The sequence below is a fragment of the Athene cunicularia genome (genome assembly GCF_003259725.1).
Source record: "Athene cunicularia isolate RWA chromosome 5 unlocalized genomic scaffold, athCun1 chr5_part2, whole genome shotgun sequence".
In the NCBI taxonomy this organism is placed as follows: Eukaryota; Metazoa; Chordata; class Aves; order Strigiformes; family Strigidae; genus Athene; species Athene cunicularia.
In genome coordinates, this window is record NW_020799102.1 from 3,012,635 (window position 1) to 3,028,770 (window position 16,136).

The window sequence follows — 16,136 nt, forward strand, 5'->3', positions numbered from 1 at the left end:
GGAAGTTAAGAACAGTCTTTCTGAGGAATTAATTTATTCATAAACTACAAGTTGGGTCTCAAGTCTTCTGAGGCCTTTAACGATCATTGAAAGATGGAAGAGAAATTCACATATGTGAACATACAAATGTTTAAATAAAATCATTTACAGAATCTGATTTTAGAAGGGAATATCATAATGAAGAGAATTTAAGCCCTGTTTCATTAAGGAAACAAAATGGTGGTGTTACCAGTATATCTAGAAATTCAAGGTTCTGACTTGAAAGATAGAAGTGTGCACTCTGAAGTTACTTCCTGTCCCTCTCCAGCTTCAACTTTCATTTCTCTCTCCTGCAGAATTCAAAGTTACTGTCTGACCCGGTAAAAACATGCCAAGTTTTAAACAAAAGGGAGAATTTGGAAACAATTTATTTCATTCTTATCAATCAGTATCAGCAGACCACCTAAAGCTGCAAGTTTATATCCAACATAGACAATATTTTTCAGAGACATCAGAAAAAGAAAACCATAATAACTCTTAGGAATTCTTCATGTTTTCCTTATTATCCGTCCAAGAGCCAAGAACTGGAGCATGTCTGGTAATCTCCAGGGCATTTCTGTGATCCCCTCCATCCTTTTTGGTTTTGGGGGGGGTGTTTTGTTTGGGCTTTTTTATTAAAAAAAAGGAAACTACACACAAAACAAGAATGCTAGACTAGGTATAGAAACATGGAACATGGTTCCTCCCTCAAGAAAGGGAACAAGACTAAGCTGCCCTGATCCAGAATCAGCCACATCTCAAATTCAGAATAAGCAGATGCCAGAGCTCTCCCATTTAACAAGCCTCTTAAAAACAATTTTGTCCTTCCCATGGAGCTGCACTGCCAAATCTGCTGTCACAGCCACTACAGGAGAGATTTGCAAGGCAATTAGCATTGTGGTTTACCTCCAGGCACTGGACTAAACCGTGTGCCTGAAATAGCTGCTGGTTTTGAAGGAGTCTTCCCAAATTGCACTGGGACCATTTGCCACAGGGAGCATGTCAACCACAGCTTGCAGGCCTTAGTCAGGGCTGATTTATGAAAATTAGATGTAGCAGACGCAGTATTTATCAATCTGAGCAGAAATGGACCTTACTGCTGCTGCGTTTAAAGAACTAAGGGATGCCAGACCATACCCCGAAACACTCCATGATGCTGTATCGTTACTTCTGAATGCCGCCCTGCAACAGTAGGAAGGTGCCTGCACACCCAGCGAGCCCAAGATCATACACTGGTGTAAGTTGTTTTGTAGAGGTCAAGGGGTTTGTGGCAGAACTGATTAAAAGACTAACAGGAGTGCAATTCCAGCAGATGCAAACAACTGCCAACTGGTTTTAAGCTGACAGTCCAGACAAATTAGAGAAACATGCACACACCAGCATTTGACTACCCAGGCCTGCCTACTGCTGTCTCCTTTATGAAAGCTGTATGTGCAAGTCCTAACACTTCAAAGCAGTTACTCTTCAAAACTACAAAAATTCCAGAAAGCTACAGCAGGTGCTCTGAATGCCAGCTAGTATAAAACACACTGGACCACTCTCCAGGGTGACCCAATACAGACCAGGTTATCAGATCTGCTCCTCCAGGAGCAGCAGAGTTTCTATGACAAATCCGAGAAGCTAAATCTCATTCAGCTGGCTCCACTGCAGTTGGCCACTGCCTGCAGGAAATAATTAGAACAAGCTAAATTTCTTTTAAGACAACAACTTGAAAATGCTCTTCTGTTACACCACTCCCTTAATCACTAGTAAAATCAAGGCTCTTTCCACCCACCTCCTAGAAGGGAAATGAGAAGCCAAGCCCAGTAGTCTCATCAACCATTCAGTTTACCCAAAATATTATGCAACAAGTTTTCTAGGTTTCCTCTTTCTAAGACTGCTGAGGCAATCAAGTCCAGAGATGGGAAAGGCTGTTAATGATGCAAGCCCTTCTTCAGAGAAAAAAACCCCAAAGCAATAAACAACAACCACCCCCCCCATCCCCACACCACCTACATCACTTGCAGATGGGCAACCCACCATCAAAATCCCTTCCTATACGTTTTAGGATGACAGGTGTGTATATTTCAAACACATTCTTGACCTTCACAGGAGTTTCTACTTGCAGTGCTCAGGACCAAACACTGCTCTAGCAGTCTTTCTCTACATAATAGTAAACCCTAAAACATTGTTTCAATCTCTCAAGTCTTTTGGCAAGGAGAACATGTGAAAACCTGCTTTCAGTTTATCATCTTCCTCCTTTGTTATGCTGCCTTTAATATACATAAGGGAAATTCCTCCATTAGCCGGACTGCCTTACAAGTCCCACTTCATAAATTAATAAAAACAAGTAAAGACATCTTACATGTAAAGATGGAGAACCCCAGCGCAGTTTCACAGCTCTTGCTGCAGCTCTTATTTACTCTCTGTAAGGTCAACAGCCCTCAAACTGAAAAGCCACTCGTTTACTTTCTTTTGCACCAACATTTAAGTTCCAAGGCAAGAGAGAAGTCAGATGCTACCAATGGGGAGCTGCAATAAGCTGCAGTCCAGAGGCTGGTTGCATAATATACTTCCTTTATCTTTACAGAAAGCTTGAAGGACATGCAATAAAAGGCAGCCCAGCACAGTGAAAGCACACCACTATGAGTAAGTTAAAGTACATGACAAAACATATATTCATCCTTGCTGTGTCTATAATCTCCATTTGTATTTACTAAATATATACTTAATGTTTCAAAGAGCCACTAGTTGCTTATTTAAATTTTTTCCATGTTTAAATTTTTGGTTTCAACCCAGTGAAGGCAAGGAAATAGAAGGGTTTCCACCCTCCAGCTGAAGTTACAGACCAGCTCTGGATTTAAATAGCATCTACAATTTCAGGATTGCAAATAACCCAAAAATCCTTCCTAGCTATAATTTATAAGTTAGAATTTAAAACAAACAAGTAGACGAATGCTACACATCAAAGCTTCACCTTTAGACTTGAGTACATTCCCAAATACCTGAAATACATGATCGCAAGACATCTCCTAGCTTGTAAGTGCTACTTGACAGAGTATCTCTTTTGGTAGTTTCTCCTTTGACTACCTCCAACACTATCATCTCTTCTTTAGGTTTTACCTCGTTTCCCCTGCACTGTATGTTCCTGCCCCACTCAACAGTCCAATTCACAATCCGTAGCAACGTGTCTTCACATGGGCATAGAATAAATAACAGTGTCAGCTACAGCCCTATGACACACCACTTTGATCAGATTGGAAATATTTAACCCAGAAAAAGACAGAAACTTGACCATGTTCTCTCCATTTACATGAGTATTTCTGGCATTTGCCCAAAGTCACAAAGTCACTGCTACAGCTTAAGACCAGAACTCCAGTGCCCTGGCCAGTTAGTAGGACCATAACTGGACACACTGCTGTTTGAAATACTTGGCTATACCATAAAAGCTTTCTCAGACTGTGAATTAAGATCTAAATGACTAAGTAAAACAGTTTGTCACCTTGACTGCTTTGTCACCCATGGAAATCTTACAGCCTTTACCTTCAGCTCTTACACCCAAGAGCGACATAGCCATATCTATATTAACATGACCACAGTGTCACACTGTACCCTCCTCCAGGCTGCAGAGAAGGCTAGAGACCATTTCCCAGAGTTTTAATCTACATTTCCACCTATGTCCCCAGAGCAGCACAAGCAGGTTCAATGCCACCACAGGTATGTTCCTAGAGGAAAGATGGCAGCAACCTGCCACCTCTCTGAAGCAGGATGCTGGCCCCCAGCCACAACCAGCCTGCCCAACAGAACCAGCAGTTGGGCGAAGCAGCCTCTAGGGCCTCAGGCCTAAAGAGATTAACTGCACAACTTCCCTTCACACCACAGAGGCTCCCCAAGCCATTCCTCTAGAAACATTTGAGTTAGCTGGCTAGAAAAAAAGGAAAACACACAGGAAAAAAATGAACAAAGTTTAAGTTGGGAAGCAAACTTAAACCCAGATATTTCAGAATAAAGGAACACAACAACCAGACTGCCCAGCAAAACATACAAATTTAGTATTTTGCAGAGCCCCATGTACTTGGGTCACAGAAAAAAAACACAAGAAAGCACACCACTGATTAGATATCCTTTGACAAGCTTGTTAAACACTGAACATATACCTCCCCCCAAGAGCAGGTGGCTCACTAGGACCTGATGTCTCCAGATGGGTCTAACTGGTCAGTGCTGGGAGAGCAGGAGATGGGTGCTGTTGGGGTTGACCAGGGAGTACCACCCCTGCCAAGGGCTCGGGCACTGCACAGACAGACCACCACCACAGGCAGAGACTGCAGGAGCTACCCGCAGCAACCCAGCACCCTTCTTTTAAATGGAAGTGCTTGAGATAGCATTGAGTCATGCTTTGCTGGTGTAAACAGTCACACTTTGTAGAACGAGGGGGAGTATTTTGGTGTGGAACACTGGGGACAGAGAGGACCAATGGTCTATAATTATGCTGATAAAGACCAGACTGCAGAGATAACAACCATGCTACAGAAGGCAGGTGTATCCTCCTCCAACTGTCCCATATTCATACAAACCTTTGAGTTACTTATAATTATACAAACAGTAAGACCAACTGTTCCTTTCTTGCAAAGAAATATAAATTAAAAGATTAGTCAGTGCTTGTAAGCAACCAGTGATGCTTCCCTCAATTTATACTACTTCCCACTGTTCTAATGTATATTGGCAGCACTGTTATGGCTACCCAGGGAACAGATGTCATTTGTAACTACAATTACTGCAATTACCCAGTGATGTGAAACACTTGATAATTTCATGAACAATGAAGACTGAGACAAAGAGGATTAAACTGAAGGAAGTTATAGCAAAAGATGTCATGAGCCATATACAAGCATTTAGCTTTGGAAATTCACACACAAGTTGAAAAGTTCTTTGATTTCTTCCTGAAGAACCTGCATTACATATACATATAATACTGATGCTTACAATTAAGTACATGCCTAATCAAATCTTAACAGTTCTGTTAAAGAAGAAAATCATAACAGGGAATGCAAAGTTCTTTAATAACCCATGGCTACCTCAGAGTGCATCCATTAGATTACCCCCAAGATATAATTCAAAGACAGAAGAGGTACAAATCTTAAATTCTGAGCAAGATATGGTAGGATACAAAAAAACCCATCTGGTTTCATTAAGTACAGGTAAGTCTTCCCCTTATTTTTTTTTATGCAATACAAGGATTGTCAAGACCAAGCAATTATGCTTGGTCTGGAAACACTAAACAGAGCAGGAGTATGGCCACATACTCCTGTCTCTCCCTCTGTCCATTCCCTGCCCTCCCATACACAGTTATCACTATTAGCTCACTTAATAGAAAATTATTAAGAAATCTGTGTTTAGCGCATGGACATATTTATTGTACATAGCCAAATATAACACAGCTCTCTTCTTTATGGGCTTTTTTGTGCTCAACACCCAAAGAACCTAAAAACAAAACTAACATTGCTTCTTACAGGTGTTGGGAAACATGAGTTAGCATGGGGGGAGCAAGGTAAAAAAGGGTATAAAGGGTATTTTCAGTCTGAGGCTAATACACATATCTGATTCTGTCTATATACTTTTAATTTTTTTATTTCATAAGTGAGCACTTGAACTTCACACTCATAACACACTCACTTCCAATGCCATTACTCTAGATAGCTGTACACTAGGAAATTCCAGAGATTTTATCCACAGTTCAGCAGGACCGACTTGTGTTAGGGATTTAAGATCCACATTCATTGTGGAGCATCAACATATTGTGCAGGTCACACAGTGGACTAAGACTCAGGAAGATGAAATCAAACTGACTTTTGTGCTCTGAAAGGGAACATCCATCAGGTCTTTACACCTTTCAACACTCCTAATAAACTGTTAAGTTTTTGGCCTTCCCCCCATTGCTACTTATAATAAAGCAGTTTTACCTTCTCCAGCCCACCTGGGGTGCAGCAGCACAGGAAAGCATCTCTTGTCTTTCCTCCCTCAAGCCCAGTGCCCAAGCTATGACTTGCAAAACAGCTCACGCTTACAGGTAGAAATCTGGAGAGTTTTTAACTGCTAAACAGATAATTACAAGATTATTGTGCAAAATCTAAGAATCCACCCAGAGACAACAGACTTGGGGAAAAGAAAGTGTCTTAGAAACATAACTAAGGCAGCCTCTCAGTGCAGGTTGAAATCATAGAGATTTAAAGAATAACTGTTAGAACTATTTTATTGAAAAATACATGCCTTTCTGCTAACATCCTGCCAAGCTTGAACATACTGTTAGGGTAACTCTCGTAAAGCGTTCATGCAGCCTCAGCACTTGAATTATGGACAGGGTGGGTACTGGTAACATGCGTATAACATGAACGCTGATGAGAGTGGGGCTTTTTTAATCTATATTTTGAAATGCATGTGAACGTCTTTAAATACTATCTTCCTTAAACAGCAGATTGATATGTTTCTAAAAACAGCATTCACCTTTTAAACTCAAACTGAATCTGCATCGTGCTCACATCTCCTTTCAGTTACCAGCTTAGAGCTCTCCACGCGGTACATCAACTCAATATTAGCAGTTCACCAGCCTGTAAACGTTTGCCTCTGATTTCTCAAAAATCAAACCACACCAAATACCAAGTACACTCACACAGAGACCTGTTTTAGACAATACTTGCATTAAACTTTGGCCTCTTGAATACTTCCTGGTGATGCAGTTTTCATTACTCAACATCAGAGAACGTACACTTTCCATGTCAAGACTTCTTTGTAATGCTTTGAATTAATGCCTTTTAATGCCAGTAAGCACCTACAAAATTCTTTGAAGGCAGCTATGCAATTTCTCAAGTTGAAACATGTCTGACTGTAAAGTGTACTCTACTGCAAGCATATATGGGTCCTGATTTAATTTAATCTCATTTTTGCTTCACAGAAAGTATGTGCAAGAACTATGAACACACCAAGTACTTAATCTTCCCCATCTTGGCCACTTCCAATTCAAGGAATGTTTAAAATATTTGCTACATACTATCTTTTCATCCACAAAATTTTATAAGGTTCAATTTTCAACATAGCAGCTCACACAGCCTCTTCAGGATGAACTCAGGTTTCTGTCTCAAGAAGCCCATAATATGTTTTAAAAAGTACATATCTGATTTTAGGGTATGTGTATAACCAGATAATGGGGGACACAGCTATAAGTGAAAAGAAAGTAAGGTTACTCAAAAAAATCCCCTGGTGGGGCATAAGTAAAGTTACTGGAATACCTTTTCTCATACACACAAAATCATTAGACGATATATGATGTAATTCAAGAGCTTTTGATTTATAAATGTAAGTACTATAACAGGGTAAGACTTAAAGTCAATTAAAATATCTTTTCACTTCAGTAATTGAAATCTAACTAAAACAGTCAGCAACACACTTCAGGTCAGAGGCTATGAGGAGACCCATGTTTAAGGCATTTACAGTCTATCAAGAAAGAAGCCACTTCACAACTCCTTGAGGAACATACTGGAAGAACTGAAGTGCAGACTGGAAAAGTTAATTCCATGGCAAATACAACCCTCCTGAGAGCGCAAGGTAGTCACATCAAAATCAGAACCTTTAAAATAGGTTCAAATTGCAATCAAATTGCTTGTTAATTGGACTTTTCAGATTGTCTAGCCTAGGTTATGGACATCTGGACCCATACAATTACATCAATGCAGCAAGACCTTTTTCTAGCCCAAACAAGCCAGTAAAACCAAGTCTCATTTTCGCAATGTTAACTCCATGTTTTAAGTATCTGAAACTGTTCAAGCCCTGTGAAAACACAGCAAGCCAAGGACAAAAAATTCTGAAGTTAGTATCTTTCTTGTTCTGAAAGTAGGAAGTAACAATCCGGTTTAGGTAGTAAGAGCCTTTCCCTACCTTTACTATTACATTTCAGTTCTCTACAAAGCCAGGCAGTATGGCCAGTTGTGTAGGCTTGTAATAGTTTGGAAGCAGATGTGGGCTTGGACCACAGGTCATCAGAAAGAGAAAGGTAGAAAGCCTAAGGCAAATTCTCCAACCTCTTCCTCTTAAAAGAGTTAACAGAGATACAGCCAGATTAACTAGTCCATTAAACCCAAAGCCTACAGTCTTCTAGAATGATTCAAGGTATGATTAAATATTTGTAGGATAATATTTCACAATACAATTGAACTACATTAGCAACTTTGTGCTAGACGGAGGCTTTGTCATGTTCACTCCTGACCTTCCATCATGCTTCCTTGCTGCCTGCAGCACAATCGGGAGACCAGACAGTTAAAATTGCTAGCTAAAAATTAAAAAAAATTTCCCCATCCAAATACTAGCCAACTGCAAACTACCTTTAAATGTCCAGACACCTCAGGAAAGCTCATAGCATACCGCTAAAAAATGCCTTTCCCCTCCAACTCTACTATATATATATATATAAAAAAATTTTTAAATATGTAATTTGCTTATTTATAAAAATATATATTATAAATATAGCAAACAGGGACTAAATCAAGAGTGAAAGATTCCAGAAGTTATCATACCACTTGTTCTGTTACAAAAAAAATTTACACAGAATCATTAGCACATATGCAATTAAAAGTTAAGATGGCTCTTTCAGAGCTGGTAACACATCTCATTTAAACTGTGAGATCACTACAGTCATAGATAGCAATATACTAGGTTACTGTCCTATAATTTTTTTTTTCCTTTTACCACAGTTAATCCCATGGAAGTTTTGAACATCAGCTTGGACAATATCCAACATGAAAACATTCAGCTTCATTAGAAAAGTCTGGAGTACTTTATTTTTCAAAGATTTATTGACTGATCATTAGAAGCTAATTATTTAGGAAAAAGCTATAAAATAGCAATTATATCCAATACGAACTATTGTGTCAGAAGATAAGCACATTTCTAATAGCTTTATTTACCAAAATTATGTATTTATTCAACTCCAACCTTTTGGCCTGAGACTAGACTGTCTAGACTCACTTTGCAGACCACAGACAATTACTATAATCTTTAAGTTTTGAAAGTGCCATAACCAGAAGTGCCAAGAATGCTGAAATGGCAGCTGTGTTTAGCCATCTATTTTCATTAGCAAGGCCAATGATTACTAGCCTTTCCCCCAAATCCTCGCCCAACTACGTAAAATATACAGTTACCTCTGAGACATGAAAACTTTAAATAATGCATTGGTTGCCTACCTTATGAAATAACAGACTTCTTGACAATGTGTTAATCACTCAGGAGTGTCAACATCTGAAGCCGCACAATGCACATAACTGTAAGATGTGCCTCAAAAAAAAAAATCAATTAAAATGAAGTCATACTAGGCAACTTCCCCTTAGAAAAGGGTATCTGAACAGCTTGCAGGTGGCAAGCTATCAACATGAAGTTCATGCTAAAAAAAACCCCAAAATAGTGATAACAACATGTTAAACGCACACTTTTAACAAGGCAGTTTAAGTCTTCCTTGCACCTCAATAGAGGGTGTGAAAGCCATCCCAAACCAGGCTGATGGGCTCAACACGGGGGAGCCCCACGCTGCAGCAGCCCAGCAGTCGGGAGCACCCGCCGTGCCCCAACACCAGGTATGGGTGCATATCCCTATCAGTTGCCACCCTGTATTCCAAGATGAAAACGTGCTCTCTGACTTCTCAAACCATCTTTCAGCAGTTTGTGGCTAAGCAGTAAAACCTCAGGGGGAGAATTTGTACTGGTCAACAAGTATATTTTCCACATAATCTGTACTTTTCGTATTGGGCAGCTCGGGGCAGGGCCAATGCATGGGCTCCCCCAGTGACCAGGAGGGAGACAGCACCTTCGTGACAGTCACTCCCCATCCAGCAACAAGCTCCCTAACCTTAATGTCCTCTCTTCAAAGAGAAGTTTTTTCAAGAGATTGATATTTCAGCATCAAGATTTTTAACTCAGCCACATCAAAAAGTACTCATAACCTTAGTTTGGGATTCAGAGCCAAACAACAAAAAGCTTAAGAATACTTTTTGCCTGGTCTCTAACCTAAGGTGTCAGGTTAACCCACCTAATTGTGAGAGTGAAAAGGAGGGAAGGGGATCTCTTCCAAGGTAGAGCAGGCTGTGTAAGCCTTTTCATACTAGGGACTGTATTCAGACCTCCCTGGCACATAAGCAGTCCCTTTGTTTTGTTTGACTGCTTGGGCACAGCAATCAACAGATCCAGTTCTGACAGAGGGAAAGACAGACCGACCAGACTTGGTCATTGTCAAACAAACTTCACAGAGCAATGTGATAAAGTTACTTCACCCTTGAAGCAAGACAGAGAAATCCTATCCTATCTCAGCAGAGATACATGACAGAGATTTCAGTGATGCCGGCTGACCTGAAATCACAATGAGGCATGATGCCTGTTGAAAAGCACAAGTATTTTAAACAGAGGCTAGTCTCACATGTAGACACTACTGCTTCATAAGTACTGGTTCAGATTAATCTCACAATTTTCAAAAACTCCAGGTTTCTCTAAGAACAAAATATATATTATAATCAATATATAATATATTCAAAATCCAATATATGGAGTTCAAGGAACCTGCAGTGTGGACTTCTGTAACTGCAACGCAGCTTCAGCAGGACAAACCACTTTGAAAAAAGTAATACTGAGTATTTTCCATCACAGATAACAGCAAGAGTAAAATGTTTTTCTTTCCAGCCTAATCAGTGCTTGCAGAGAAGTTAAATCTTAATATACCTGGAGAATGTCTTTATAGTCTCTTACTAGCACCAGCAGCAGATTTCCAGATCAAAGGTTATTACTCCTTCCCTACTCCTTCACATCTGACAACAGTGTAATTCAGACTGGTTTTCTCATCAAGTGGTAAGACATAGTACAGTGCACGAGGATTTCTTACAACAGAAAATGTAGCATTTCATTTCTGATTTTTCAGAAGCAAAGCCATGTGTATTGCAACTTTTACATTAGAGCCAGTTAGCTGAATCACCTACAGGAAATGCAAGAGGTAATAGAGAAAATTTTATCCCATATAGAAAAAGCAACAATAAAACCCCAGACCACCAGACTCATGGTTAGGAAGGCTTAAACATTACTGATACATGTTTTGTGTCAGCATCCCACAAGTCAGCCCAAACATACTGTCCTGCAGTAGCTCCAGCCCCTGTTTTATTTCTCTTTGAGGTCTGTGCCCATGCTACACTTACATCTATACCTCAGTGACAAAAAGTTACTCAGAATCAGCAAGCAACTTTTAAACCAGCAAATTTACAGACTAATACCCAAAGCTTATGTACAACCTATCACTGTCTGTGCACCTCACCAAGCCATACTTGCTTATGCTTAGCTCAGGAGTATTAAGCCAAGCAGCATGTATTTTACCCAAATTATTTTTACAGTGTGCACAGAGTTGTATCAACATCAGAACCACATGACAAGCAAGGGGGAAATGCTTTCCTGGCAGAAGACGCACAGATGGCCCCCCCCCTTTTGTTCCACCAAACAAGCAAGTGCACACAGGCACACCCCCAGCAGCGTGGTGGTCATGAAGCCAAATCATTCACAACAGGAACATTTACCAGGGAGGTTGACAGAAGCAAGTTCTTGAGTAGCACTACTCTCCCAATTAAGGAAGACTTTAAAAGCACAACGTGACCAATACTGTCGCAACTTACATATGGGGAAATGTGTACAGACTCCAATTCCAGGAACCAGAAATTATCGAGTGGTTTTACAGTTGCTAATCCTGACATGTGAGCAAGATTTCATAGCCCAGAACTGGTTACAAGCACTGTTGCTAAAATTACCTCAGTAGCTGATCTACAGGGAAAAGAAAGAGATCCTAAAGCCCCAGTAAGTGCAATTTGAATGCTCTTAAGCAGTGCCAGATTTTTCAGCCTCAGGAACTTTGGATTTTAAAGTCAAAAGAGTGTCAAATGGAAACATGTTTATGTCCTCAAATTTTATTAGAAATGTTTTTTGCCTTCAGTATTCTGTCTTTATATATATTTAAAAAAGCATCAGTTTCCATCTAAAAAAAAAATAAAATCATATTTACCAGCAAAACATTTGCTTATACTAAAACCAACCACAGTGTTTCTTCCCCTTTGTCTCTGCACCTGCAGGTGTAGTACCACTCTTAGTCAGCATCACCCCAAATCACAGGGCAGAGAAACACATAGGAAACTCAGAGGGAGCTTACTTTTTGCTTAGAACTATCATAGACATCACATGGAATAGAAAAAGAGAGATAATACACTAAACATCTATGGCATGAACAACATCAGATTAATATTTCACATGACCTTTGATCTAAAGGACCTAAGCAGTTAGGTGTGTTAATCCTGACTTAGGCTTTTAGTGAATTTATCAAGGGCTATTTTACCTCAGTGAGAATATAATTACCCCCAAACCAAGTGCTATTATAACTAAGGCAAAAAGAAAAAAAAGAATCTCTTGTAAGCCACCACCCTCTTTCGACTAACAAAACCCAGCAACACATGCTAAAGGCAAGCATTAGCAGACTTGTTCTAATGTTAGGACCTGCTTCACACTATAGGACGCCACAAACTACAGTTTTACGTGCAAATACCTACTTTCACATTACGAAAAGCCACATCTATTACAAACCACATCAAGAAACTGCAAGCAAACATTCAGCTGAGGTGCTACATAATCAACCACCACATGCAGTCAACAAATGTTTTTACAATATGGCCATTTATGGTAGTAGTAAAGAAGGCAAATGAAAGATTGGAGCACTTTTACACTGAGCAGCTTCCCATGGTGGAGCTGATTCTAAGTAACAGGAAAAAACATTATTTGTTTTAAACACTACATCCACAGACAATCCCTCATTGTATAGGGAATCCATAGTTTGAGTCTCATAGACCTTAAGGTCACTGGAGAGCAAATTCTCATACTTTCCTCTCCATTATCCAGTTCAACAGTACGTTAGAGCAGGTTCCAGAATAGTCCTCTACCTGCTGTTTGCAAGTGAGGTTTCTCCAAGGGGAAGGAGAGCTTAAAGATCAAATCGAGAGCAAATGCTGTAGACAGTCTCATTCAGAAGCAAATGCTAAAAGGAAACAGTGCTTTATTACTTTGAAGATCTGGATGCTCAGGCAAAACCTGAGCTCTCCAGTGAAGAGCTTTTCTCATGAAACTATGGGTGTTGCAATTTGTTGTTTGAAGCACAAGTGCTCCAAATATTATAACCTAACCACACATGCTGTGATAGGAGACAGCCATTCTCCACTCTTGGTTCTGTCAGCTAAAGCTTGTAAACACAGCGTTGCTTAAGTAATTGGCTAGCAAATTAATACTGCAAACAGGGCTTTAACATCAAAATGTTCTACCTCAAGTATAGCAGCAAACTCTCTGGAGGCTATTAAATGAACCTACAGAACTCACAATCACCGGGTAGAGAATGCAAACCCCCATCAGATCCAGAAATGCTCACCCTCCTTTTTGCATTCTTCCCTTGCTCCTTACCTAACCCTCATTAAAAACCTCAGGGGGCCACCTGCACTGCAGACACAAACTCCTCCAAGATGGTATTTCTAGTGTTGTCTCTGCTGGTGTTCCAAAGCTTAGCAGACTCCCTGCATCCAAAGGTTTTTCCTTTCAGTTGACTTTATTGTTTCACATGCTCTGCTTTAGGGAAATGCCCTATCCCAACTAGAAGAGGGCAGAAGCATGACCAGTCAATGAACAACAGATCTCAACTCAATTCAGTTAAGTAAAATATTTTTCTCATCCTTTTACAACATTGTAACTGTCTGTGCTTATTTAAGCACACTTGAGCCCAGTTTTCTGTTGGCATTTCTTAAGAGGAGTACAGCTAGATCTTCAGAGCCACCCACATATATCCACGCAAACCTTCAAAAGGACAGCTCCTTAGCAAATTCCACTTGATCAGATACAATTATTCTTTCCTGCTACTCTTGTTTTGAATACAACACAGCAGGCTTTCAAGTTTTAAGAGAAAATAAGGGATGCAAGCCACTAAAAATTTAAAGCATTTGTTACTCTTTTACACCACACTCATATTGACCAGTTCATCATCCCATCCTCAAGACTAGCAGGCTTTTGGATTTTTAGGCTTGTTAAAAGGTGTGAACTTAAAAACTAAGAGTTCAAATTCAGATACTTTAGTAATCGCATACAGTCAAGATCTGCTCTGGGGGTTTCCAGCAAGGTAATTTCCCTTCTGTCCCCTGTGTGCTCTCATTCTTGCAAAGAATTTACATAAATTCTCAAATAAACTTGTTTTCTAAACTTACAAGCTGCTGTCACAGGCTGCACAGAGCAGTCAGATCACATGATTTACTTCATTTGCATTAGAGGATACAGGCTGACTTCTCTATATAAATTCCTCTCCAGACATCAGTTAAGAAAAGCACCACTATCTGGAAAACACAGGTGTATATCAAATGAATATAGGTCATGAAAAACATTGGTAAATATTATCTAAAACATGTACAAGTATGATCAAGTGAGACAGGACAAGGGCTGATGAAAAGTAAATCAATCATTCTAGTCGTATCTCTCCACTTAAGTTGGTTCCACTACCTGCTGCTATCTCTGACTTTATGATTACTAACTTGTAACAAGTCTTCAATGAACAAAGCTACCTTTTTCAGGACAGATTCTGTGAAGTCACCACCACAAAAGCAACTCAGTTATTTGTTCATTACTAAGATATTTTGCCTTAAAAAAAAGCCACCAAAAAACAGTTACATACACCCATATTCTTAGAGTAGATAGCAAGCTCAGAAAAGAGAATACTAGTATGAATCCAACAGCCAGCACAGACAGGCTAGTAGCAACTTACACAGAAGATCCTTTTTAATCATTTTAACATGACAAATTAAACTTACACTATCAAGTGCCATGATCAGTTACAGTACACTAGTTTACAGTCTTTCAAGTTAACAGCTCCTGTAAGATCTTCTAGAAGGAAAGACATTCCCCCTCAAATGTAACCTTGCTGCTTTTAGCTGCCTTTTGGACTCCTCCAAAGCAATCCATCCACTCCCTACCTCATTTCTGGAGGACGTAATCCAAGTGGAGGCTGATGCTACACTGCAGAAGGCACAGCACCAGAAGAATTAGCTATCCCATGCAAAGTGCAAGTAGAAAGAAGGCAACACAGGAGTTTCTGTAGCATGAATAGAGCATTTATAAAAACCCCATCCAAAAACATTAGAAATTAAACAAATTCAAGCTCTCTCCAAGCAAGTTCACACTGACAGAACTTGAGCAGCTAACGAATTACCTGAGCCCAATACATATCACACACAGAAGTGAGGAGCTTATGGCAAACTAGCCAAATTCACTGCATGCCACAGCCCTCTAGTACTGTAACATGTTAGCAGCACTTGAAAAAGTGGCTTTTCGTATATCTAGTAGGGAAGACAGCTTAAAACACTTTGTCCTGAAGGAAAGAACACACTCCATCACCTAAAAGCACTCATTTTCATTAAGAAAATCACTGCCACAGCAACTTCTAATTTCAAATTGTAATGTGTAATATTCTTCCCTGGTCTGACAGGCATGCACAATAAAGTATGACTTCAAGTAAGTGGAGAACGTCATTATTTGATTGCTTTCTTGACCAAAGAACTTACGCAAACATTTTGTTTAAAGGTATAAAGAGGTAGCAGTACAGTGAATGCCGCCTCAAAATGCACGAGCTGTGTGCAAAGACTTTCAATTTGTTTACTTTCAGAAGAAGGTTTTATAATGCACGGGGTTTTATCAGAGGGTTTTTTTTGAGAAAAAAAAAACACCTACTGCTATTTCCGCTCCCATATTCTACCGAGTAGTCATCTTGTGGTAAAGGCATTCAGTGAAGAGAAAACAGAGTGTGGAATTCACAGGCAGCCAGCCTTCTCCACCAAAACCACAGGAAAGTACATTAGTTTCTCCCATTTTTATAGATTAGAAACAGGTTCTTCAACTTCATCATACTTCGAATAATGGACTATTCAGTGTTATTCAGATTTCCAGTAATCACAGATGAAGTCTCCAGACAAGCACTACACCAGTGTGACAAGCAGAAACCCTTCAGAACACCGTATCTTCTTGCTGGTTAACTCCTATGTTGCCAAGCGTGAATGTAC